The 27,070-nt window shown below is 39.1% G+C and overlaps 1 protein-coding gene across 1 annotated transcript in view; it reads left to right on the top strand.

The window, feature by feature from the left end:
* Window positions 1-27,070, top strand: part of LOC122790048 (gamma-aminobutyric acid receptor subunit gamma-4-like) — a 3,058,882-nt gene that overhangs the window by 1,802,113 nt on the left and 1,229,699 nt on the right. The gene's annotated exons all lie outside the window — the stretch shown is intronic.

Genomic DNA, 27,070 nt, shown 5'->3' with positions numbered 1-27,070 from the left:
AGTCAAAGACAAGTTAGCCATCAATGATAGGACGAGAAACCCATGAAGAACCCCTCCTATGATGTTTATTTCTAGGATGTCTGTGCCTAGAAGCAGAGGTCCACTGGTAAGAATCATCCATATCAGTACACAAATCAGATTCACAACTATCAGTATCCTTAGAAGCAATACCATCACCAGTAGAAGAGGTATCAGGTGTACCAAGTCATTTCCTATCAGACTCTAACATATCAGTACCTGTAGGGACAACAAAAACAACAGGAGAAAGAGGCACAGTAGAGTGAGAACCAGAAGCAACGGGAACAGGACAAGGATGACTAAAAGGCAAACAAGGCAGAACAGACCCCTCCAGAGAGGAAACAGAAGTAAGAATAGAGACAGAAGAACAGAGGCAAAAGGGACAGAGACAATAGCCTGCACTGGGAAAGACTCCACAGGTGCAGCAGTAGAAACAGAAACATCAGAAAGGAAAGTCAAAATGGAAAGAGGTAACATAGAAGGTGCAGCAGGACAAACAGAATCAACATGAAAACAAGAACATAAACGGCACCACTGTGGATAGGCTCTAGCAAAATTAGCTGTGGAAACACAATGAGTGCATTTCCTAGAAACACAATCAGACACCAAGTAAGAAAAATCACCACAAAAAAGGCAGGACTGCATACATTAAAATGCCTCTCTGACCAGACAGCAAACACTCCACCAGCTTCAGGATCAAAAGATATCTCAGTAGAAAAACAGCAGCACATAGAATGTAAATACTCCCTAACATGTGCTTTTGTAACATAAATAGTACAAAAATACAAAAGAAGTTCATGCTTATTAGAAACATCTGCTTCAGGAAGCACAAAATCAGACCAAGGCTGCTGATGTTTATGTGCAGCAAAACAAGAAACAAAAGTAGAAGCAGCCTCCTACTCTTCAAAATAAACATCAGCAAAAGCACCGCTCACCCAGTGAATAATAGCACACAAAGACTGAACAGACAAATACAAAGCATCCCTCCTAAAATGAATAATAGCACACAAAGACTGAATTGACACAGACAATGGTTTCAATAAAGAATGACAAATAAACTTATGTGAAAGAGGCTGACTTGAAGCAGACTTAAGACAAACCAAAGACTTAGATACAATCCTGGACTGCCTCAGACAGCTAGGCTGATTCCCAGAAGTAGAAACTGCCATTTTTGCTATAGCAGCATAACACCTGGCCTGAGAAGCAACTGCAGAAACAATAGAAGACACAGCACTTGCAGAAGTAATCAGCAGAGCTGAGGGGGGAGCCAAAACAGCAAAAGCCAAAGAATCATCCTGAAGATCCATTTCATCACCTCAATCAAGCACAAACACCAGTAATACAGCTGAAGGCTGTGAAGAAGTCTGAGACACAGATAGAGTTGTTCATTGAAAATACTGTGAATCAGTAATAGAAGGCAAAGTAGAAGAAGGGGAAGCAAAAACACTAGCTGCAGTGCTCGCAGCAGAAATAGCTGCCATCTTGCTTCACCCGGAAGTGAAAGCAAGGACTTCTTAGGGCTTGAAGTAAGCACCCTCATTGTTTTTTTTATTTTGTGTTTTTAAAGCTTTTTTTTTTAGTTTTTAGCTTCTGGTATTTAAGCTCTGAGTTTGAATGGGTTTCTGCTTTTTTGCACATCAGCACTGCACACTGCTGCGCAATTGTGCGCCATAGCCAGATAGATAATTCTAACTGTTTTTTTCCTTAGATACAGCTATAATACACTAAAATAGTCATCATCTTTAGTACATCACCAGTCTAAGAAGTATTGCTAGTGAACTGTCACCTATTAAAGCACCAGCCAAAAATGCCATCAGAAATACCAATCTACAGTGCATCTCCTAGATCAGTCCTGAGAGCACCCCCTTTGTGATAACAGTTCTTCAAACCTAGCATTATGGACAGTTGTATGAACCTTGTTTCTGCTGCCAGCCTTATTGATGTGTATCTCTTGAGGCAGTGTAGCAACTGCTTCATGTACACTGACAATCCTCTACTAATAACTCGCTCTAGTACAGAGTGCAAGAGATGTATCTACACCAAGAGTCTTGAATCCCTGCTGTCTCACACTGAAAACAGTTACAATGAAGAAGTTGTCAACTCACCCACCACTACTCATGCACATAGTACCACTACTCATGCACAGAGTACCACTACTCATGCACATAGTACCACTACTCATGCACATAGTACCACTACTCATGCACATAGTACCACTACTCATGCACATAGTACCACTACTCATACACAGAGTACACACCCGCTATATCAATACCCACTCCTCTGGGAGCCATCTTTAAAATGTAGTGTAGTCCTAACTGCAGGAGCTTCCCTTAGTCTGCTGTCTGTAAGTCTTTTTTTCTTTTTATATGCATATGCCTTTTTAGCGCTGTCTGTTCCCTGTCATAATTTACAGGGACTTTTATGCTGGTCTATATTTGTACTACATTTATTATTGCTATTTAGAGTGTATAGTTTGACAAAACTGTGATGCTTTTTTTTACTGCTCATTGTAAATGTAGAGCTTGGTGATTACTCCATTGTATATATGCCTACTTGCATATCTAATCTTACCTAGGAAGCTACACTGGCTTCCTAGACAATTCCTTATTGATACCTGCTTCACTGTATTCTGCATTTAGTATTAGTAAGCAGAAACATACAGTTGCTGTTTATTTTGTACACAAACAGCAGAAACACAGCATTTGTTACAAATTCTAGCCAATATCTTACCTAACTACAGTTCTAATTGGTATTGGTTAGCAGACACATACCTGCTATCAGTAAGGAGAAACATACAGTTTGTGTATTTGGTATCTTGTATTTGAAAAGTACAAACAGTGTTTGTTACCCAACTACAGTTTCCATTGTATTAGTTAGCAGAAAGATCTCTGCTCTTAGTAAGAAGAAACATGCAATTTGTTTATTTGGTATCTGAAAAGCAGAAACAGTGTTTGTTACAAGCTCTAACCTGCATCTCATCTAACTACAGTTCTAACTGGTTTTGTAAGCAGAAACATACTTGGTATTTGTAAGCAGAAACATACAGTTGTTTGCTTAATTGGTATTTATAAAGCAGAAACACAGCATTTGTTACACATTCTAACCAGTGTCTTGCCTAACTATGGTGCTACTTTAACCTATTAGACTTAGTACATTGTTAAATGTGTCTATTATGATCTGCCTAGACACTGTCTCCTATTCTTTCTGATTCTTTGCTCTTCCCCAAACATTTATCTGTGTACCTACTTATTGTACCATTTCTTGTACCCACTCTCTGTCTTCTGATATTCCTTCCATCACTCTGACTAATATCCTCTACTTTCCTAATTGTCTCAATTTCTCCTAGAACTGTACTATTTACTTTCTGCTCACAATCTGTCTATTTTTTCTCTTTGCAGTTTGCTCGGGCCATCCACAGGCCTCAGGATCACCCACCCACCCCACACCTTCAGTTCTGAAGCAAATCTTCAGCAAAAGCTCAAATCAGCCCTGGGAAATCTCAACTTTTAAACACAAGCCTTCCAGTATTAAAATTTATAATATATATATATATATATATATATATATATATATATATATATATATATATATATATATATATGTATTATAATACTTAATTATTAGGTGAATGTCATTGAATTGTTTTTAACATATTTCTCTTACTTTGTGACCATCATTGTGAGGTGAGCACAGCTGCATTGAGCTCCATTCAACTTCCAACTTGGAGAGCTTTAATGAACTCATCCACTAGGTAGGAACATAGTCTATTAATTGTACAAGTTCCTTATTCCCTCTGTATACAAACAGGTGAGCTCCAGAGCCTAAGGTTAAAACTATTCCAAAACAAACCTTTAGTTCAGTCCCAATTCCCTTAGCTCTACTCATCCTTAAAGAGCTTGCTAAAAACATTTGGTTTCTGCAAGCTGAAAAGCTCTAACATAGTGCATTGTCTTACTTACATTTCCTGGCTCCTGATTGTTTTTTTTTTCTTTTCTTTTTGGAATCCCTCCTGCTGGGGTTGCTCTGCCTGCTCCATTTGCCATTTGGGCTCACTCAGCTCCCCTCTCCTGCCCCCATATCCCACCCGCCCCCAATGCTTCTACTCTTGAGCACTAGGCTGACACTTCCTCACTCTATCAATCCAATTAGATGCACTTCCTTCCTCCTCCTGGACCTATGACATGCTCAGGCATCACCTATCACTTCTTACTACACTCATATTACTATCTCACCTCACTACTTATCACAAGACATTCCAGGCACCCACAACATCATTGCCTGTAGGCTACTGCTTAGTGATGACATCCACCCAAACCCTGGACCACACTCAGATAATGCCAACCCATCAAATCACTTTAGTCTCAACACCCCCACACATCCAATCCTAAACAGAAAAAAATAGGCCTATTGCTAATGAACATTAATATTAGAAGTATAGCCAACAAATTGGACATCCTCCATGCCACTCTAGCTACATACACCACAGACATAGTCATAATCACTAAAACATTGTTAAAACCAAGTACAAAAGACAATGAAATACTACCCCCATGTTGTGCCATACTACAGGTGGCTACACTCAACAAAAGAGGAGGTGGAGTTGCTGTCCTCTTTAAAGACCATCTCACTTTTACTTTCCTTGAATGCAAAACCACACAACTGGACAGTGCAGAAGTCATCTATGCCACACTAAAGATAAATTCAAGAAAAACACTTAATATAATTGGCTGCTATATCCCACCTGGAAATAATGTCCCAGTTATAGAATGTCTATTGCACTAGGCAAGTAGTACGTAGTACCCTTAGTCAGGAGTCATTCATACTGGGTGATTTTAATTTAGACTGGTTTGCATGTGATACAGATCACCCCATCCATCATATAAACTTGCATGGTTTTATACAATCTATTCAAGAACCTTCCCAAATAGATAAAGCTATTAAAAAATAATCCACCTTGGATTGGATATTATTAAATAAGTCCTATCACTCATTCCAATCGGGTTGCCTTCCTGATGGTCTGAGCAACCACCTACCCACATTTCTTATACGACAACACATATTCCCACCAAAACCTACTATGTTTAAACAACTGAGAAAAAAAACATAACTTTAATCTTGACAACTTCCTAGCTGACCTACAAAGATGCAATTGGACTCCACTCAAGTACCTTGACCTAGATGATGCAGTGAACCACTTTAATAAATCTTTCTTAGATATATTAAATGCACATGACCCTGTTAGAACCATCAGAGTAAAATCAAACTGTGCCCCCTGGCTAAGCAGAGACACTAGGGCCATCCTGAAAACTAGAGATAAAGCCTGGGAACTATGGCATAAGACACAGTAGTTTCTAAACAACAGTGTCAAGAACTTAGAAATAAGGCAAAAAAAAACCAAACAAAACAGGATAAAATAAATTTCTATCATAACATTCAAAACACATATCAAAAAAACCCTCAAAAATTCCCGTCGGCTATAAACTCAGTCCTTCACCCAGGAAAATCTAGTACACCTACGCCAAACATCCACTACAATTCCGATAGCATAGCTACCATTTTTAACAAACATTTTACTGAATCTATAATTGCCCTTTCCAAACAGCAAACCCCTACTCCTGATACCAAACAAGGCAAGTCTACAACTAGCAATGCCTCATTCTCTTTCTCACTAGTTCCTACAGCCACTATAAAAAAACTACTACAGAAACTAAAACCTCTACTACACTTGCCATAGATAACTTACCCAGTGAATACCTCAAAACTGCAGCTGAATCTATAGCCTTTCCAGTATCAATTCTTATAAATAGATTCATTCTCGTAAAACAAGGTTCCTCAGCTGTGGAAAATTTCCCATGTAATCCCACTTCATAAAGAAGAACCTTTCACAGAACTGACAAACTATCAGCCAGTTGCTATTCTTTCTCCTCTTTCTAAGCTACTCGAAAGGTGTATTCATCTCCAGGTCATTAAATTCTCACTAACAAATAACCTTCTTGCAAACACTCAGCATGGATTTCACCTATCACATAGTACCAATACAGCTCTCTTTCCTTCACTAATACCGTAAACCATCACAGGAATAACAACAACTTTGTATCTGCATCTTTGTAGACCTATCAAAGCTTTTGATATGGTCTCCCATTCCAAACTAATATATGTACTAACTGAACTATCCTTCTCACCATCTGCCACAGCATGGTTTCATAACTATTTATCTGGCCATCAACAATCTGTTCTATGGTAGGTTGACCTATCTCCACACCTTACTTTATCCATTGGGGGCCCCAAGGATCTATTTTCTGCCCTCTCCTTTTCTCTCTCTTTACTAATAATCTACACACAGCTACTCCACATGGTTCTTTAATATAGTATATAGATGATTCAACACTTATCTGTGCTGTCACTTCTCTATCAACTCTTCATTCTCAAACACAGGAATCTTTCACTTCTGTTGAAACATGTTTAGCCAATGCCCATCTAATCCTGAACCCAAACAAAACTAAATTATTACTCTTCCAACCTAACAAGACCTCTATCTCATGCCCAACATTTAACATAATAGCCAAAGACAATACTGTGATCTCTACGACAATCCATACAAAGTTTCTCGGAGTAGAAATAGACGATACCCTAAAATTTGACTTGCATGTCTCCCTAACTAGAAAAAAAGTCCATAAGAAACTTGGAAATCTATATAGGCACAAAAAGTTCCTAACCACAATGGCCAGAATTACATTAGCACAAACTCATCTGCTCTCCACTCTACTATATGCCTCTCCAATTTTAACTAATCTAAGGAAAACTGACTTATCTAAGCTAGAAGCATGTTATAATAGGTAGGTAGGTACTAGGCTATCTGCCTGAGGGCATTTATAATCCTAGCCAGAGTGTGTTGGCTTTCGCCACCCCATTGATTAATTAACTGATCCCCTGTCAAGCAGAGTCAATGAAGTGATCCCAGGGGTGTTAAACAGAATCTGCTAGGCTCAAACCCAGGACCCTGGACACCAGAGCCAAAGTGATTTACCACTAAGCCACGTCAGATATAAAATTGCTAAGTTTGCATCTGACTGCCCATGTAGAACACATCATTGTATAGCTTTAAGGATACTAGAATGGCTTGAGCTTACGAACATTATTCTTTACAACCAACTCTCTCTAGCTCACAAAATTGTAACACAACCAACTACAACCATACCTCTCAACCTGGAAACATCAGAAATCTGGACAAGTCCCATGAAGAATAGGTACAAATCTGTATGCTGATTAACATACAATTTGCATAAATAATTATGTAACCCCACCCACTCCAATAGAATTGTGGGATACCAACTTTCAAATGCAAACTGAAGAACAGACAACCAAAATATGGCACCAGAGTCCCTCTGCAGCCATTCCAATGTCCCATCACCTGGCTATGTCACCCCATTTACCATAAAACACTAATGTGCATACTGCTTTACTTCTGTAATGATTATTTGGATTTTATTTTTACATTTTATAGCACAATGCGCAAACACTAATAGACATCTGCTAAACAAAGCACTACTATCTTTCAATGAAAATAGACTTGGCATTAAAACTTCTCTGTCTTTGAAACTCACATTCATGGAAACCGCATTGAAACCCACACCACATCCAAAGAAAATGCAGTTGGCCAGTGGTGTATAAAGATTACCTTTGCGCTGTAATTGTTTAAAATATTTTTTCTTATAATGCAGCACAGGGCATAATTCTGATTTTCTGTTCCTGAATATGGATTAATGATATTTTGTGCTCTTTCCACTGATGCACAAACATGAGAAAATATCATGCACAAGAGCATGTGTGCCTCAGTGGAAAGAGCAAAAAATATCATTAACCTAAATTCAAGAACAGAAAATCAGAATTATTATGTTTTCTGCTGCATTATAAGAAAAATATTTTTAAACAAGTACAGTACATTTTCCCGCATTCAAGATAAAAAACATTTTTCCACTGCACAGTGGAGATGCAAGAGTGGTGGGTAGGGACTTTAGGCTCTGTACCCAAGGTACAAGGTTGGAAACATACATGCATACTTATCTGCTTAATTAGATGCAAATGTATTACCTTAGGTTGAATTAAACATTTTTGTTGTGTATTTATATTAAGCAGTGGCACAGACAGATGCCATTGTTTAAGGAGATAACATTTTGCAGTTTTACAAAAAATACTGAAAGTCCTTCCAAGTTTTTACCTTTCCACCCCATTTCTGGCTAAGCATCCCTTCCATGAAGGTTAATGATGTATACATAAATGGAATAATTTGTTGCTGCATATTGCTCACTAAAGGAATACTTTAAGGAGATGTTTAAAGTAGAAAATCTGACCTTACACCAAAAGCTGGGAAAATGAACTTGTACAGGTAATAACACAGTATAAATTATAAGAGAAACCGTTAGCAGTGACCTTGCAATAATGGAGGTGCTAAATATGCAGCTGCTTGTTTTCATTCATGTTCCCATTTATTTAACTGTCTATTAGATTACCATGATGTCTGCATTTTAAACAGATTGTTATGCATGTATTTAATATAACATACTTTAACATAGAAGTAACTGCTTACATCAGCTAATAATCCATGCAAAATAAAGGCTGGTTGTTTATAGTACTGCTTGCAGATATAAAATGGTGTAGTTTATGCTTTAAACACGGGTTTGAATGAGTTTAGTAAAGCTATTACAATTTGGACTATTAAAATAATTTCTCAGTCTAGTGAAGGGCTGGTTTATCTAAAGCTCTACAGGCAGTTACTTGTGCATTAATTACTTGGCAGAGTTTATTGATAATTTTTCATTAACAGCTCCCCCCTTCCAAATAAATTGCCCTTATCATATGTCCATGTTGTCAGTGTTGAAAAAAGAAGTTTCTAGAGCTGAAGACCCCCTGGGACTGAAAAGCTGTGGTGGGTCTCCTGTTGCCTGCTGCTGCTTTGTGTAACTGGGTCTTGTTGCAAATCAAGACAAGTCCACGTCGAACAAACTTGAATTATTTGAGATACATTTATGACTTTATCAGTTTGATTTCCTGAATGAAAGTCAGCAGTGGGGTGAAATCCCACAGCCAATGTAACTTGTAATAAATAACAAACACATTGGCATTGCCCCTTTTCAGCAGATAATGCAAAACTGTAAATATATATATATATATATATATATATATATATATATATATATATATTTATTGTGCCAGATTATTTCATAATAGGTCGAAAACGACAGTTACATAATGTTTTAAGTGGCAGCACAAGGCCTAAATATAAAAATATTGTATGCCTAAACATCATTAATTAAACATTATGGGCTGTTTATTTAGTTGCTTCCTGTATCCAGGGTACAGGGTTTAATTACTTCCATTTTCATTTGTCTAAGTGTGACTCTGAACAAGTCACTTAAGTAGATCCTGCTCCTGAAAAGAGGCATTTATAGCTTAACAAATGCCTAAAATAAACAAACAAATACAGTTTGACACTGAAATTACTTTATGTGGTACCTTCCATGTTGCAACTTGCAAGTGGCAAAACAGGGTTGAATTGTCACAAGCCGCTCCTCCTCCCAAAACACACAGATGCGGTTTAAGCACATTTGTGCACTTTATGGCCTTATTCAGGCTCCTAAATGTGTTCTTGGGCCCATGGCTGATTCTGAGGAGGTGCTCGTATCACAATATGTTCAGTCCTTCCTATTTATTTTGCTGTTTGTTAACTGGGTAAGTGAGTGGTTTGTGAGCCATTTTAGCTGTCACCAGGACCACAACAGCCAGTCAATCATCCACCACTTTTTTTTAGTTGTATTGCAGAACCCTGAATGTCAGAACGCCAAGGAAGCAAAAGAAGGAAACTAATCCCCGAAACACAAAGAAGCGAAAAATCAAATTCCGATTCTTTTGCACTCCTCCCAACTTATGCATACCAACATCAGGGTTGCGCTAACTCAAGGAGGAAGGGGGATCTCTCATGGAAAGGAATAACTGCCATCACTCACAAAAAAAAAATCCCATCAGTGGTGATATATTATGGAAAAGGGGGATCGATGTTATGTTCCTTTGCATTTCTTGTTTCGGGCAATTTCATCACAGCAGTGTGTAAATGTACTTGTTTTTTGAGTGTGGGAGGAAATCAGAATAAATTTTGCATAGACTGAAGGAGAATATGCAAACTCCAGATCACACAGGCACTGGATGGAAGATACGTTTGAACTCTGGAGCTCTAACTGTGAGAACATAAACTAAGCCACCTTGTTGCTATGTTTATAAGGTAAATTAAAAGTATTGGGATACCTGCATTTTGATGAAATTTGGCATTAAATCTAATGGCTTATGTAGGGAAACATGCACAACTAACTTAATTAGGCAGGCAGATCATCTCAGCATAAAAACAACTAACTCTGCAGTCCAAGCTTTGCTCCTTCCTTCTCATCATAAAAACAAAATACCTCTGCAGTCCTTCCATTCGCGGTTTCACAGAACCATCATTCCTGCTAACAGCCTTGCAGCAGCTTGTTCCATTCCCAAAAGGCTTGCAGCTACCCATTAACAGCTAAGGAACCCTTGTTCCATTCCCTCACAGGCGGAAATGCATGCACGTTATTGAGCTCAATTCCGACAGGCTGTTTCACGGAGCTGACGTCATCGAGCGCATGATGACGTCAGCTCAAAAAGCCAGAAAAATAAATTAAAATAAAAAATCCAGGAAATTCAGAAATTAAGGAGTACCACTCGGGAATCATGGCACCCCGTTATTTGGACCCCAAAACTCAGTAAAAACCGAGTAACTTGGTACGGTTGGTAGGTATGACTAGAACCTCTGCACTACAAAATCTCATCCTTCCTTACAGTTCCAGCAGACCAGTTCGGTCTAACAATAAAAACTTACTCACCATCTCTAAGGCAAACAACACTGCAGGAGAATCTTTATTTTCCGACTATGCATCTCGTATATGGAACTCCCTTCCTAAATCAGTTCTCTCAGTCTCGTCCATAAACCACTTTAAGCCATCACATAAAGCTTATCTAAAAAATAAGTGGCTATGTTCCTGTATTAACCCCTCATGAGTGCTCTGATACATCACAGTATATCCAAAACATACCCAACTTCTCCCCCGGTGTTTAAGCCTTTGTTCCTACCTTATATCTTGACATAAGTCATACCTACAAATAGCACTAGCTATGTTCAAAGCCTAGGTTATGTTGTCAAGATGTAACAAATTTGTATTTTCTTATGTATACTACATTTTGTTTACTTTATTGATTATTGTAATGTGTGCATGAAAATTTACTGTTAATCATGGAGCTTTTCTCCCCGGGCTTCTGCTGAAAAAGGACCTGTGTCCAGTCGGACTTTCCCGGTAAACAAATGTTAAATAAACAAAATAAATAAATAAATAAATCAACATATGTGGAGGTTGTCTCAAAAACTTACTGAAACACCAGAGACCTCCAAAACGAAAGACTGCTACAGCTAACACAGTTCTCAGAGCACACAGGATACATAGCAACACCAGTGTCTCACCTACCAAGACCTTAAGGTGTAACACTAAAAAAAATGTTCTTGTCATTGGAGACTCCATAATGAAACTCACGAATGTCCCACTTACCAGGTTAGATAAAGAGAAAGTCATGGTCAGCTGGTGCCTGTATTCGTCAGATCATGCATGCACTCAGGTATCTAGGCAACAAGTACTATTATGACTGTGTCATAGTTCATGTTGGAGTAAACGACCTGAGACATACCTCACTGGACTATATGAAGAGAGACATGATTGTGCTGTCTGAGGATGTGTCCCAGGCAGCTATGTCCTAGCCTTGAACAGCATATTACACTCACCTAGAATGATGCCACAGTATAAACAAAAAAAAATATCAATTTAAATAATTGGCTTAGTTTTTGGTGTCATTCAAAGGGTATCCGGTTTCTGTCAGTGTAGGATGACATGGTCGACAAACGTCGCTGCTTTGCCAGAGATGATTTGCACTTGGCACCACTAAGATTTCAGCTGCTGGAAAAGGCTCTCCCCCATAGTGTCTTTCTTAGGCAAGGTCTCAAAAATAAAATTGCCAATGTGAAAATTACCAAACATAACAAAATAAGGGTTATGCTGCTAAACACTAGGAGTTTAAACCAAAAGCTGCACACCCTGGAATCATTGCTATCACTGGAGGATGTAGATGTCTGTGCAGTCACAGAAACCTGGTTCAAGGCCTCAGAGAGTACCCTGGCTGTGCAAGGCTACAATGCCTTCCACACCTTCAGACCACAAAACAAACACGAGAAAACCAAAGGAGGTGGTGTTTCTATCTATTTTATGGATAAAGTCACCTCCCGATTAGTTAGATTGGACAACTCCATGGAGTTACTCCAACTTCAGATTACTGTGGCTAAGACCCCAATTCAAGTCATAGCTAGTTGTAGATCCCCCTCTATGGATCATGATGTGCAGAAGTCCTATTTGACCATGCTGGAGTCAATCCAAATATTTCCAAACACTCTGGTCATGGGGGATTTCAATTATACTACCATCAAGTGAGAAACCTACTCTAACCCTAACTCACTAGTGCAAATGTTCCTTGACTTTGTTAACTCAAATGCCCTGGAACAAATTGTTCAAATCCCAACAAGAGGAACAAACATGCTAGATCTGGTCATATCTAATATTACAAACAGATGTACCACTACAACTGTCAGACTCTCATTAGTTAAATATGACCACAAATCAGTTGCCTTCAAACTGGCACTAACACCAGAACTCACAAAGGATGAAGTCAGACTGGAAAACATCACCAAAGCAAACTATACCCTCCTAGGGGAAAGTATAAATTCATTTCAAGCCCCATCCCCAGCTGGAAGTAATAACTACACTAAAGGTTACACGTAAGCCTTGTACAATCACTTGTATAAGTGTATAGATTCAGCTGTTCCACACAGAATCAAGGCCAGAGCCCCAAATAAAAACAAGCCACCCTGGTAGACATCCAGCATCAACAGGCTTTGCAACAAATGCAAAATGATGCTAAGAAAACCAAGACAAGGCCCCAACAATGGAAAAGCACCCTCCTCAGCCTCAACAGGCAAACAAGACAACATGTCAAATCCTCTAAGGGTAACTTTGGAAAAAACTTAGCAATCACAGCCAAGGATAACCATAAGGCCTTTTACAGCCACATGCATTCCCTAAAAGGTATGACCCAAGCATGTGCTGAACTAGTGACTATTGGTATCGCACACACTGTTTCCTCAGAGATAACAAGCCTGCTACCAGACAGATTTGGTGAAAATTTCACTCCTTTATCACCTCCAAGCATGTCACAAACCTTTCTCTCAACCCCCACCCTACATATCCAAAGAGCAGATCATTAAAGCCAAAACAAAAACACAACCTCTATGGAACCAGATGACATCCCAGCCCAGTCTTCTAAATAAACTAAAACATGAACAAGCATCACCAGTAAGTACCCTGTTCAATCACAGTCTAACTACAGGCTTTGTTCCTGTGGAACAGAGAACAGCAACATTTATTCCCCTCCACAAAAGTGGCTTAGCAACAGACCCAGGGAATTATAGACCCATAAGTCTGACCAGCTTCATCTGTAAAGTCATGGAACATATCATTATGAACCTCATAAATAAAGACATAAGTGACCCAATTCAGCTTTGTCAAGGGCAGATCCTGCCTGTTAAACTTGGAAGAGGTCTTCAAAAATGTGACCAGGGCCATTGACTAGGGCATCTCTGTGCACACGGCATACCTCAACTTGGCAAAGGCCTTTGACACAATCCCACAATCAGGCATCATCGATAAACTTAGTAAACCCCTTTGTTGTAAGATGGGTAACAAACACGCCACCCTATCAAAGTGAGTGACTCCACATCAACCCCCAGGCCTGTCACCAGTGGAGTGCCACAAGCGTCAGTGCTGGGCCCCCGACAGTTTGGTATATACTTCTCAGATGTTCAGGCTAAAACTAAGGGGCTAACCTAGTTAAGTAGTGCTTTGATTATATAACATTCCAAGTTTTGGATTAGTTTAGGATATGACATAATCAGTAAGTTAATAAAACTTTATTTTACCTCTAATAGTGCCTGATAATTATGTCTGAGTTATTTGTTTAGTTTTAGGCATTGTAGAAATATTATTTGAAATTCTGTGCTTATGTGTGGATGGATTTATGTCTAAAATGGAGTAATATAGCAATAACCCATGCCTGGGTGTGGGTAATGCTAAATTTACCCATGGTTGGCGTGGTTTGGTCCCGAGGGCGAAGCCCGAGGGACCAAACAAAGCCAACCGTGGGTAAAGTTAGCATTACCCACACCCAGAAGTGGGTTATTGCTATTATACCATGACATTATTTAAGAAAAGAAACTATTACTTTTCTTAAATAATGGCATAGTATAATGCCTGTTTGCTGCCCTTCCGCAGATGTCTGGCATCCGCGGCAGTTCTGATGTACTGCGCGCGCCCGCAGTACATCAGAGCTGTGGCAAAAGCAATGGAAAGCAAGATCTCCGTTGCTTTTTAGTGTTCGCTATGTTAAATGGGTTTAACATAGCGAGACAGTTTTAAAATAAGCAACGGAGATGTCCGTTGCTTATTTTAAAACTGTCTCGCTATGTTAAACTCATTTAACATAGCGAACACTAAAAAGCAACGGAGATCTTGCTTTCTCCGTTGCTTTTAAAACACTGTCTCGCTATGTTAAATGGGTTTAACATAGCGAGACAGCTTTAAAATAAGCAACGGAGATCTCCGTTGCTTATTTTAAAGCTGTCTCGCTATGTTAAACCCATTTAACATAGCGAGACAGTGTTTTAAAAAAACGAGTTATACTAATGGAAAAAAGTCCGGGCGACCGGACCTTTTTCCATTAGTGTAACTCGATTTACAACGGGCACGCTGGCCAATCAGCGTGCACGTTTTGGGGGGGTCATGGTATAATTTAAGTTTTTTGACATTTAACAGCAGTGGGAATTCAGTTATCCATTGTTCAATGGGGTAAACAACTACCATTACTTTTAAATGCAGGTATAATAGAGGACATTTTGCCAAATGATGCAGTAATACGTTTTATCCTTATTAATATTTGTTAGTAGGGCAATAAAGACAGTATGCAGATTGAATGTGCCATAACTTGGTTAAGATGAATCATTTTGGGCTGAGGAATTATACTGTTTAGTTGCAACAGTTGTTCCTATGAAATTAGTCTGTTCTACACACAGTATAGTAATGTCATTCAGTTTGGAAAGAATTTGGTTAAACTGTCCTGATGTCATCAGTTTATTAATGCAGTTCAAAAATTTACTGGAAGTAGTTTTGCAGAAGCTTTAAAATGAAGAAAAGTAGTTTTTCTTATATATTTTTTTATGTTTGGACTGTTGCAATGCTAGTTTAAAGTCATTATTTTTTCCTTTTCCATATCTCTATTATTTTCTTTGTCAGAAACTAACCAAGTTACAGCATGATCTTTAACTCCTTTTTATATAAAGGTGTTAAAGAATTTTGACTAGATAAGAAAGCTTGACTGAAATAGTTAATATCACCCTCAGGAGGCAAAAATTTTAGTGCCGTCAAACTTTATTCTTTTTCTAAAGAGATGAGAGAATTTCTTGGAATATTTGTTTAGAGTAATTGAGGCAATTGGTTGTTTTGTGTATTGTTTGTGCAGTTTCACTGATATTTATGGGGTTATGAACACTTAGAATATCTGATGGTACCCCCACTTTGCACATATTGTTTGGATTAATTGTCAATATCTGGTCTAATATGCTTTCTTTACCTATTGATTTGTCAGTTTTTGTTACTTGTAATACTAATTTGTTTAAATTACACAAGTTAATTGCAGTTTACTGTTTGGGCAGCTGCAGTGGTGCAGCGGTTAGCATTGCCACCTCACAGCAAGAGGTTCTCTGATTTAATCCTTGGCTAGGGTTCCTTCTGTGCATAGTCTGCATGTCCTCCCTGTGGTCGCGTGGGTTTCCTCTGGGTATTCCGGTTTCCTCCCACATCCCAAAGACATGCTGTAGGTGGATTGGATACTCTAAATTGGCCCGAGGTGCGAGTGGGTGAGTGGGTGTGTCTTCCATGGAAGGTTGGGTGCTGGGCTTGCAACTCGACACCGTAAAACTTCACTTCCAATCATGAGTGTGCAGGTGATCTGCTGTGGCGACCCCTAACCGGGAAAAAGCTGAAAGGAGAAGAAGAATTGCAGTTTATTGTTTAGTTGTGTCTTGTAATGGTACTGATTTGGGACAGTCTGTGTTGACAACTCCTAATATATGGGTACCTGTCAAATCTTTGAACGCTCAAAATTTCGAACGTTACATGGTCAAGACCAAACATTCGAAATTTTGAGTGCTCGAAGATAGACTTTCAATGGCACCGTATGGTGCAGATAGGGAGAATTTCCATTTTCAGCACTGAAGTGCGGTCTCGGAGTTGGTATATTTAAGTAGGGGGGGTGTGGGGGCTGCAAGGGGGCTTGCCCCCCTGCCTACACTGTTAAAGTGTTTGTTTTTTTTTATGTTCGAACATCCAAAAGTCGAACATTTAGTCTCGACCATGTAATGTTCGACATTTTGGATGTTCGAACATTTAACATAGACCATAATATGCATACATATGTTTTATTTATTTATTATTATGATTGTCATTATTTGTAGTTGGCTGGGAACTTATGCCTTTAAGATATTGTTTGCTCTGATGTTTGCCCACAGAGATACCTAACTTAAAGAGCATTAGGCCTAAACAACATGTCCTACAAGGACTGATTCAAAGTTCTGTGACTATACACGGTATCCTACAGATGGCTAAGATGTGACCTGTGTCTGGTATACAAGGTGCCCTCCAACCCAATACATATGAATTTACTGCACATCAGCAAGTCAAATGGCATCAGAAATAGTCTAGGGATCTAATGGCATCAGAAATACTTAGTCTAGGGATCTTAACCTCTTCTTCAAAATCAACAGAATGGTTTTGAGGAACAGGTCTATCTCTCAGGAGATGCTGCTGTTCTGGAACAGATTCCACATTCACATAAAACAAAGTTCAACCCTGTCCATATTCAAGCACAACCTGGATCTATGAATGTGAAACAGAAAATGTATCCCAGGACTGCTCTTTGCACCTCTAATGGACAGGGGCAGCTCCAAAATGCTCTATCCTATGCCAGAGTCCCTTCAAATTATATATTGTATGATCCCAGTTATTCCCATTAGGGGTATTTATCAACCACGGGATTGGTAAGACTAATCTCTAACCAAGCAGGATAGGTTATTTTGAGCAGAACAAAAGGATTTGGGTAGTCTTAAAATGGCCCATAAGGGCAGCTAGCTTAGCACTTACCTATGAACCTATAAAAAGAGTTGATACTGCAATGGTTGAAATTGAATTGAGAGTGTTGAGTTAACAGTGCATCTTAGATAGATGGCAAGAAATGCTGGGAATTAATAACCACAAATGTGTTTAAATTACATACAAGTCTGGAATATATCATTTTGATTAAAGATTCTTCTAAAAAATTGGATTAAAAAACAATGAAAAATAAAGAGCTGTCCTCCAGTTTTAATATATGCAAAACATAAAGTAATGCCCCTTGATCTAAAGCACCTGATATGTAATTGCCAAAATAAGAAATGCAAAATCTAGTTTCTAGCTGTAGCACTTACAAGATAATCATTCCAATCTGTTGGGTGCTTTAGTTTACAAGAAGCTAGCAATTGTTACATAAATTAAAGCTATGAATGCATAAAGGCATGCATACACAGTAAGAGAGTGAGAGAGAGCTCTCAGTAATTGTACCAAATGATAGCAATGGTATTTTTAATGACTGCTAAGTTTTTTACAATTTTCATATATTTGCCACATGAAAATCACGTACAAAATGAGTCCTGATTGTGTTCTAGTGACACATCCCTGGAGATACAGAAAGAAGAGCTACAGCCTAAAAAACTGTTTTCTGTGATGTGGAAAATTTAGAGACAGTCTAGCTGCAGATAGAAAAGACCTCAGTACTGGTTAATCTGCATGTTTCGGAATTGACTATAAGTATTACAAGCGAAATCAGTACTTTCCTGGTGAAGTCAATACTGTTTGCTCATCATACCTTTCAATTTCTTAGCACAAGAAATCTGGACAAAGGCCCAAAAATAGGGTCAGATTTTAAATATTTCTCTTATAATATTAGAAAGTAGCTAGAATAAAATGTTTTGTGTTAGCATGCATTTTCTGAAAGATATGAAATCTGAAACTCAAATGTATGTCATTATTTAATGACTTCAGTTCTCAGTGATTTGGTAGAAAACCACAAATTTTATGAGGAATGGACCAGAAATATGAGACAAAAATCTAGACATTCTGCGAAAATCTGGACAGTTGAGAGGTATGTAAGCTCATACCTCATGTTGGCAAAGGCACCCCACCTCATATACTCATGCACACACACACACACACACACACACCCCAACTTACATATTTCCTGTCCTGAGTTGACAGAACATTCCTGATGTATCCTGTTATTTTCCCTGACATTTATACATCAAGGATGATTACAGTCAATGAATAATGCTAGACATTACAGTGTTATTCTTCTTTCTATTTCTAAAGTACATACATCATGATTCTAGATTTGTTGCTCAATTACTTTTTTACATTAATCTAGCTAATACTTTAATAGTTCTCCCCGCTGTCATCTAGTGATGACCTTGCATTCACAGCTGCAGTTTTCATTACTTAATGGATTCCCTGCCATGAAGCCTATTGTCCAGCCAGTTTAAAAAAAGCCTACCATTGCTTTAAGGTATGCTGAACATCACCTACACAGTCCTTGCGTAGCATAAACCATAAAGGTGATATTTGGGTATACCATCTTCAGAACTTCTTTGCTACCAGTCTGAATGCTGTTTTTAACCATCAGTCTGTTTGCCTCCATCTGCTTTTTGCTATTTTTCTGTTTGTTGGAATTCCAGTGATTACTCCTGATTTCTGAAGTCCTTACCATTGCAGGTAAGTACTCAGCTGGGGTTTTTGTTCTTTTCTTGACTTTTTTGTGCCATTTAATGTCATCCAGGAAGGGTAAATGCCAGTGTGGGAGACAGATTCCCCATAAAGACCACCATGATAAGTGCCTTTTTTGCCCAGGAGCTTTTCATGACTATGTGTCTTGTTCAATTTGTCAGGTACTTGTTCCAAAACCCTTCATAGTAGACTTTCTTCCCATTCATTGTATCTTGAGAACCAGCTAAAGATTATAAACCAGGAGACTCACCTGGTTGTGTTGGTTATATTCCTCTGCCGCATCTGGGTTGTAGGCAGGCGAGGATCTGCTGAGCAGCAGGCACATCTGATGAGGCTTAGCAGGCATCCATTTCAGGTGTTTAAGGGGTAACCACAGTTGATTGTTTCCGAGGGGTCTAGGGGAGTTCTGCAGTTTCTTCTTAAGAAAAAAGTTCCTACTACCATTGCAGAATGCTGTCCTGAGTCAAAGCCTTCTCAATTTTCTAGGACGGATGTCCCCTTAAACAAGAAACAGAAAACTAATCATGTTTCTTCTGCTCCTAGGGATCCACAAAGTGAGTGGCAGGCCTTTACTCATGGGCTGTTTAATACTTTACTGTCATTAAGGCCTCCTCAAAAGGTTTCAGTTCCTGCTCTTCCTTGATCCTCTTCTTCACATAAAAGGCCCAGGAATTTAATTCTTTGGAAGAAGAGTTGGATTCAGATGAAGAATCCCTTACTTATTCTACGCAGATTTGTTCTCCTTTAGACTATGGGTCTGAGGAGGAGGAGGAGGAAGAATCTAATATTACAGGTACTCCTGAGGAAATTTCCTTTGAGGACACAATCTCTAGGATGATGTATTTTTTTAATTGGGATTGTGCCCAGGTTTCTGGTACTAAAGGTACTATGAGTTACTGCAGATGAAATCTCCTAAACCTGCAGTTATTTCTCCTGTCTTGGCTGCTTTACTAGATGTTTTTTTTCCAATGCCTCTAAAGTGCCTGATTCTCTGTCCATGCTCCCAAGAAGTCTAATAGGTTTTATACTGTGCCTGAAGATTGTTCCTTTTTGTTCAAATGTCCTGCTGCTGACCCCTCCATGGTGCCTGTAGCCTCTGATAAGCAGTCTCAATTGCTTCCTTCAGCCAAGTTACTGCTTTCTGACAAGGACAGCAGAACTATTGACAGGCTGGGTAAGAAGGTTTATACTTTGGCTACTCTAGCTTTTAGGGCTATTAATTATCAGACCTATATATTTAGGTATGTGTTGGCTCTTCCTTCTCAGGCCTTTCAGCTTATTTTTAATCTTCCAGACTCTGAGAATAATTCTTCTGCTCTTTCCTTGCTGGGGACTTACTCTCAAGTAGTTTGTCATTCTATCAAATGTAGTTATGCAATGGATGTCCCTTCTAGGGCTGCTGCTTTTGTTTCACTACTGAGGAAGTATTCTTGGCTTAGGCTTCAACCTCTACCTGATGACATTAAGGCCAAGTTGATGGATGCTTCTTTGGATAATAAACTTTTATTTGGGGAAGTGGCTGCTGATTTCTTTAAGTCTCTTCAAGACAAAGAGAAGGCCTTACAGAAGCTTAAACATGTCTTTGTTTCTCCTGTACCTACACCAGCCTTTGTTCATAGGCAATCTCCCCCTCCTGCTAAAGGTAACAAGGGTGGTAAATGTGCTCCTCCTGCTAAGGCCACTCAGACTACAGGGATTCTAAAGCCTTCCTTTCCTGGCAAACCAGGTGCTGTCTGACTATCCACATGTTCTCAGCCACATTCCTCGTTCTCTTTGCATTTCTATTTCTCTTCTTGTTTGGCTTTGAATCACCCAGGATTCTTGGGTTCTATCAGTCATTCGGCAGGGGTACTTCATGAGGTGGATTTCCCATCCTCCTTATATGAGCATACCTCAACCTCTTTGGGAACAACTTCCTTTTTTCCCCAGAGGTTCTTCCAGGTCTCTTGTCTCAGAGTACTATTCAAGAGGTGCCTGTGTCCCAAAGGGGGAAGGGGCCTTATTCAAAAATGTTTCTATTGCCCAGAAAAGAAGGTACTTGGAGACTGATTCTAGACCTCGTTCATCTAAACACCTTTCTGAAGCTGCCTTCCTTTTGGATATTTGTCCCTTCAGACCCTTTTTCCTCTCTTGCTCCCTCAGGGCTTTTCTGGTGTCTCTGGATCTCAAGGATGCTTATCTCCATATTCCAATCCATCCTCTTTTCAGGACGTTTTTGCATTTCTCTGCTGCTTCCTAACATTTTCAGTTTTGTGCTTTGCCCTTTGGACTTTCTACTGCCCCAAGGGTGTTCACTAAATACCTCACACCTTTGACTGCTTTTTGCAGGCTTTAAGGGATCCAAATACTTTCTTACTTGGACAACCTGCTGATTCAAGCATTCTCTCCAGAAGTCCTTTTGCAAAATCTTTGTTGTACCATTTTTCTTCTTTAGAGCCTTAGGTTCATGATAACTTCAAAAAGTCTTCCCTGACTCCTTCTCAGGATCATGTCTTTCTGGGTTGCAGGATTCACACTGTGCCAGTGCTTGCATCCCTGGCTCCTCCAAAGGCCTTAACTCACATTTCTTACTTTCAGACTCTTCTTCCTCTGGTCTCCATTACAGACAGTGAGTTTCTGAGAGCTCTGGGGTTCATGGTTTCCACCATTCCAATGCTCCCTCTGGCCAACTGCACATGAGGAAGTTCCAGTGGTTTCTGAAGTTGGTGTGGCTTCAACATGCGCATCCTCTTGACTTTACAGTTCCTTTTCTCAAGAAGGAACTTCTGTGTTGGATTCAGCAGTTGTCTGTATCCAGGGCGCCTCTTCTTCCCTCTCAGGCTTTGTTCACAGATGCTTCAGATGTGGGATGGGGAGCAACGTTTGGCTCCCTTAAGATTCAGGGAGTGTATTCTCCTCGTCAGCAGAAGGAGCACATCAACATAAAAGAAATAAGAGCTCTTCTGCTGGCTTTTCAGGCCTTTCATCCTCTTTTCTCTCTGGGGCCTCTCAAGGTATTCACAGACAATACCACAGTTATGTGGTACATCAACAAACAGGGGGGAACAAGATCTTACATCCTTTGCCGGCTGGCACTTCTGGTATGGGATCTAGCTGTCAAGTATCAAGTGACTCTTCAGGCAGTTTATATTCCTTCAGATCAGAACAATGTGGCAGACACTCTGAGCAGAGGAATACACACTTTTCTTTTCAAAACCACCAAAGAGGAATAGCCATGGTCAAATCTACTGAAAGAATCATCAAGTTTTATGGATGAAGCAGACCAGGCTATTTTCAAAACTATTTCCTTGTCTTGACTAAAAATAAATTAGACTATTATCGATCTTGGATTTAAAAGTTTTTTGCTTGGTGTCACTGCAGTCAAAGATCTATGAGCCCTGTCTATGCTAAATGACAGGGATTCAGGAAGGTTTAATGTTTTAGGGATCCAAGTGGATAAGAAGTTTGCCATGTTATCTCCTTCTAGTTGCTCAGGGTCTCCATAAATCTGGCTGTTGTTCCTTCTTGCCCTATACTCCAGGTCATCAATTTTTTTCCAAGAACTTGTTGTTTTGTGGAAAAATAAAATCAACGTTATTTTCTCCTTCTGCAAGTCTACTGTCTAGGTTTGTGATAAAATCCTCCATAGCAGATATCTGGAAGTTCTGTTGTTTCACTACTTCCTTGAATAATTCAATCTGCCTTGTACAATCTTCTTTTATTTTATTGACTTTGGAGTCCACTTTATCTAGTTTTAAGGACAGGTCTTGTATACTGCAATGAATAGACTGCAATGCTTTCTTCACTGAATTTTCTTGTGATTATAAATGTTTCCTCAAATTGATGTACTCTGTTAGTATTTAATGACTGTATTTAATCTGTGATTGATTACAAATGCCTACCTCAGATTAATTGTTCAAATGTTAGGGTTTAATGCCTAGTGCATTGCTATCAGAGTATGAAACTGAATCTACAGCAGCAAAGAAGCATTGAGAAGCAGCCCAGTAGTTTCTTGCTTATTCTTTGCATGTTTACTCTTATTGATAAGTGTGCATAAACACAAGGGACATGACAGACTAAGTCATAGCAAAAAGAAGAGAACCTAATGCGGGAGTGCAGTATGACTAAATGTAGTCTGAAGACATGATGTATATTGGTAAAACTGATGCAATTCAACAAAAAACTGGAGTATACTGAGCGACTGCAAAAATACTTTGATGGAAATGGTATTCCTATGATAAACCTGTTATTGTATTTTTGAGTGGTAAAGGGGAAAAGTGTATTGTTTGCTGCACAGTTTGATTGCAACAGACCTGGTTGCTAATAGTGGGTCTGATGTCTTTGTGCACGGGATGCAGGACAGCTTGTCCCCAAAACTGTTGCTGACTGATGAGTGTTTCAAGTTCCACAAACAAAATTAAATGAAAGGAAAGCAATTGCAGCGTATGTGGCAGAGCTGAAAACATTTTCAGAAAATGGTCAGTTTTGTAAAGGGTTAAATGATGCCCTATATGATCATTTGATCTTAAGAATTCTATTACCATTTTAATGGAAATTACAGCTAAAGAAACAGTGGAGTTGCAATGTGGAGTTAAAGCTGGTAATGTAAGAAAAATAGCAGAAGCACAAAGTAAGATTCTGAAGCCATGTTAGAGCAATTCTGGTGATGTGGGACAAAGCCTTGATTACTGCCCAGATGACTCATGTTCAATTAACTGTTCAGATGATTCATTGTGCTGGCATGGAAGATGGGCACTACTTATTGCAAGAGAGAGGAAGATGGTTTCTGGCCAGCTGTACCTGCCACTGCAATACAGTGGGGTGCAGCTCTCATGAACACTGAAAACAGGGGTCAATATAGGTAAGGGCTGCATAATCTGGTGATGGTAGTCCCTGTCCCACATGTGGAGGAGTGTGTGTGAGTGCAGGGGCACAATAGGTGTACTGCAATCCCTGCAGTAATGTTGGTGTGCATTTTACCACCACTGGAAGTGTTAAGGCCATGATACACATACAGTTAAAACTGAGGATACTAACTCTACTAGCAGACCTGTTACCAGTGATGTTCCACAAGGATGTGTGCTAGCCCCCTCTACTGTTTGGTATCTGTTTTTACAGGGGAGTTATAACCTCCTCAGCTTTGGATGCTATACCCTTGCTTATGAGGTGTGCAATGTAGAGGGCTTTCCTTACTTTTGTGGACACCTTGTTGTGTCTTTCTGCTTTTCCCAGTTAGGGGTCGCCACAGTGGAACTCCGGTCTGCTAATGATTGGCAGTAGATTTCTGTGTGCCGAGTTGCCAGCTCTGACGCACAACCTTCAACGAAGGTACGCCCATCCATGCATGTCTCCACACAGAAGGTGCTCTAACTGAGAATTGAACAAGACAACATCGTACTGTGAGGTGACACCACCACTGCAGTCTACTTTTGTGGACACCTGATTATCAAAATTAAGGAGATCAACTTGTGTTCCTAAATTTACCACCACTGGGTTTGATCTTGGGGTAATATTTTTAATTAGCAGGGATTTCTCCTTTGCTGAAGGGGGTGATAATGCATTTTATTTGCATTTAGTTTAAGTCCATGGCTTTGACACGATTCATTTATCTGCAAAAGCCCATTTTGTAGTATGTTGAAATCTTTGGGGGATTTGATGATTGCACCCAGTTTGCAGTCATCGGCAAACTTGGTAAGCAATAGGCCATCTATTTTCATCTGAACTTCTGAAAAAGGGCACATCTAATACTTTGTCAGTCAAGCACTGGTTATAAATAAATCAAATGAATTGGAAGTGTATGGAATATTTTGAGGACCAGACTAGGGTCCATGGATGTCCTTGGTCATCACTGTAGTAAAGCATGGTGAGGTCAGACTTTGTATGGATTATAAAGTCATAGTAAATGTACAAACATTAAAACAATACTGTTTACAGGAACTGATGACATATCTGCCAGTGTGTCAGGTGGACAGTGCTTCTCTGAGGAGGACTCAGCTGATACCTACCTCCACAGAGAGATGATAATTAGCTGGAATCATAGAATAAATTATATATAAGTTCCTACTAAAATCAAAAAAACATTTGGAACCTGTGTCCATCAAAGTCAAGGTGGCTCCAGCCCCAATTAGTAGCACCTTCTTGATTAACCAAGAAAATATAGACTGGGCAGACCTGTGAAACATCCCACTTAGCCTGCTGCTGTTGTTACTGTTCCTCAAACAGAAATGTCACAGTTATTGATAGAAACTGATCTACAGATCATCCATTATGTCTTACCATGGCTGTAAACCTGGACAAGGTACCTTCCAAGGAAAATCAGTTTCTGACACACATCCATAAGTCTCCACTGAGACAAATTGAGACTGTCTAGTTATCATTTTATGTTTAGGGAGATATAACAGTGTGTATTAATAACAATATAAAAAAAAAGAATAAGCACTTCACATTTGATAGGTAGAAGATATTGCATACTTGTAGTGGCAATGTACATGCCAAATCTGTGATTGATTACAAGGGTCTGTGCTCTAATGCTTGATATAATGACTAGCACTTATTTCTCTAAGAAAAAAGTGAAAGTACATCAGTAAGGAAGCATCAAGAAGTTCTTCAATGTTATCTTACCTCTTTCATGCATGTTTTTGTGAAAGCTGTAATTACAATGGACACTTCAGCTTCTATCATGTGGGAAGTGCTTAGTGGTGTCCAGGATCTATCCTCAAAGGTGAATTGTGGTGGGTCACATACAAGATCCTGACCATTTGGTAGAACACCATTATCTTCTTGAGGTGGATAGAAAGTCCCAAACCTAAATGGTCTCCTGATGCATTTAATGAAGTTTGGAATCAATTTCAATGTGTGCAGGAGCAACACAGCAGTCAATAGGATATCAGAAGTTAATGACAAATGCTTGAAATCTTTGGTCTGTGCATCCAGAAATGTAAGACTGAAGATCATTGCATTTGTTTGGTCTCTGTCAGTATCACTGGGAAAGCAATCTTTGATGAATAAAAAATACAACTGCTTTTACCACTGCCATGCAAATCAAAGGTAAACATAAATGAAAACAGACCAAGAAATGGGTAATGCAAAGTTTTATTCCACAGAATTATGTTAGTGTTTTTGCTCCACATGGATTACCTCAGAATTCTGTCAGATTATCAGTTTTGCTGTTCTCTCTTTTTTTTCACTCTCATCACCGGCATTATAGACGTCACTCTTCTCTGGTTGAGATTCTGCCCTCAGATGCTGGTATGAAGCATTCTTTTGCTGCACTGTTAGTGAGCCTTTCTCTGACTGGTCAGCAAACGTGTGTCTGTGACTTTGGTCAGACCTCCTTTGAAACAGTGTGTGCAGTTTTGGCAAGCCCACTTAAAGAATGAAATGTCATTGTTTTAAGAGAAATATTAAGTTAGGTCTGATAATGAAGAAAAGAATGTTTAGCAGTGTACAGAGCATTATTTTATGTTGCTGCCTCTGAACAGTGTATGATTCCTTCCACTGACATTTCCATGTATCATTTTGTAATTTAACTTTTTTTTCTGAAATATGCAACTCTGATGTGGCATTTTTGTCTTAACTATACATGCAGATGGAGTGTTGCATACATCACTGTCTCTTACGATTTTTACTGACCGCTTAACACTTATATTCATTCAAACAAAAGTGCTTTTCTTATGGGATTCTCATGCCAAGGATTGTTTACACACACACACATTGCAAAACTAAGCCTTTTCAGAAGCGATTTCTTATTGGCATGTAATTAAAACTTCAGCAGCTGTTTTAGGTGTCATGGAAACCAAATTAATTATACTGAACTAATGTGAGCCTGTAATATGTGCTAAGTAAAATGGTTAATACAAGACCATACTGTAACATGTTACTGGGGAAGCAGAAAGGTTAAAGGAAAACAAAGGCAGTCTACAAGGGAATTATTAACTTAACTGTTTTGTTTAAAAAAAGATTGAATGACTACTGATACAGTGTAAACCTGAACACAGAAGAGAAGTATAGGATTTACAGCAGCTATGGTTGGATTTGTT

Source organism: Protopterus annectens, chromosome 15.part0 (assembly GCF_019279795.1).
Source record: "Protopterus annectens isolate FY-2018-M chromosome 15.part0, PAN1.0, whole genome shotgun sequence".
Taxonomy (NCBI): Eukaryota; Metazoa; Chordata; order Ceratodontiformes; family Protopteridae; genus Protopterus; species Protopterus annectens.
This window is presented reverse-complemented; position numbering and strand designations above follow the sequence as displayed.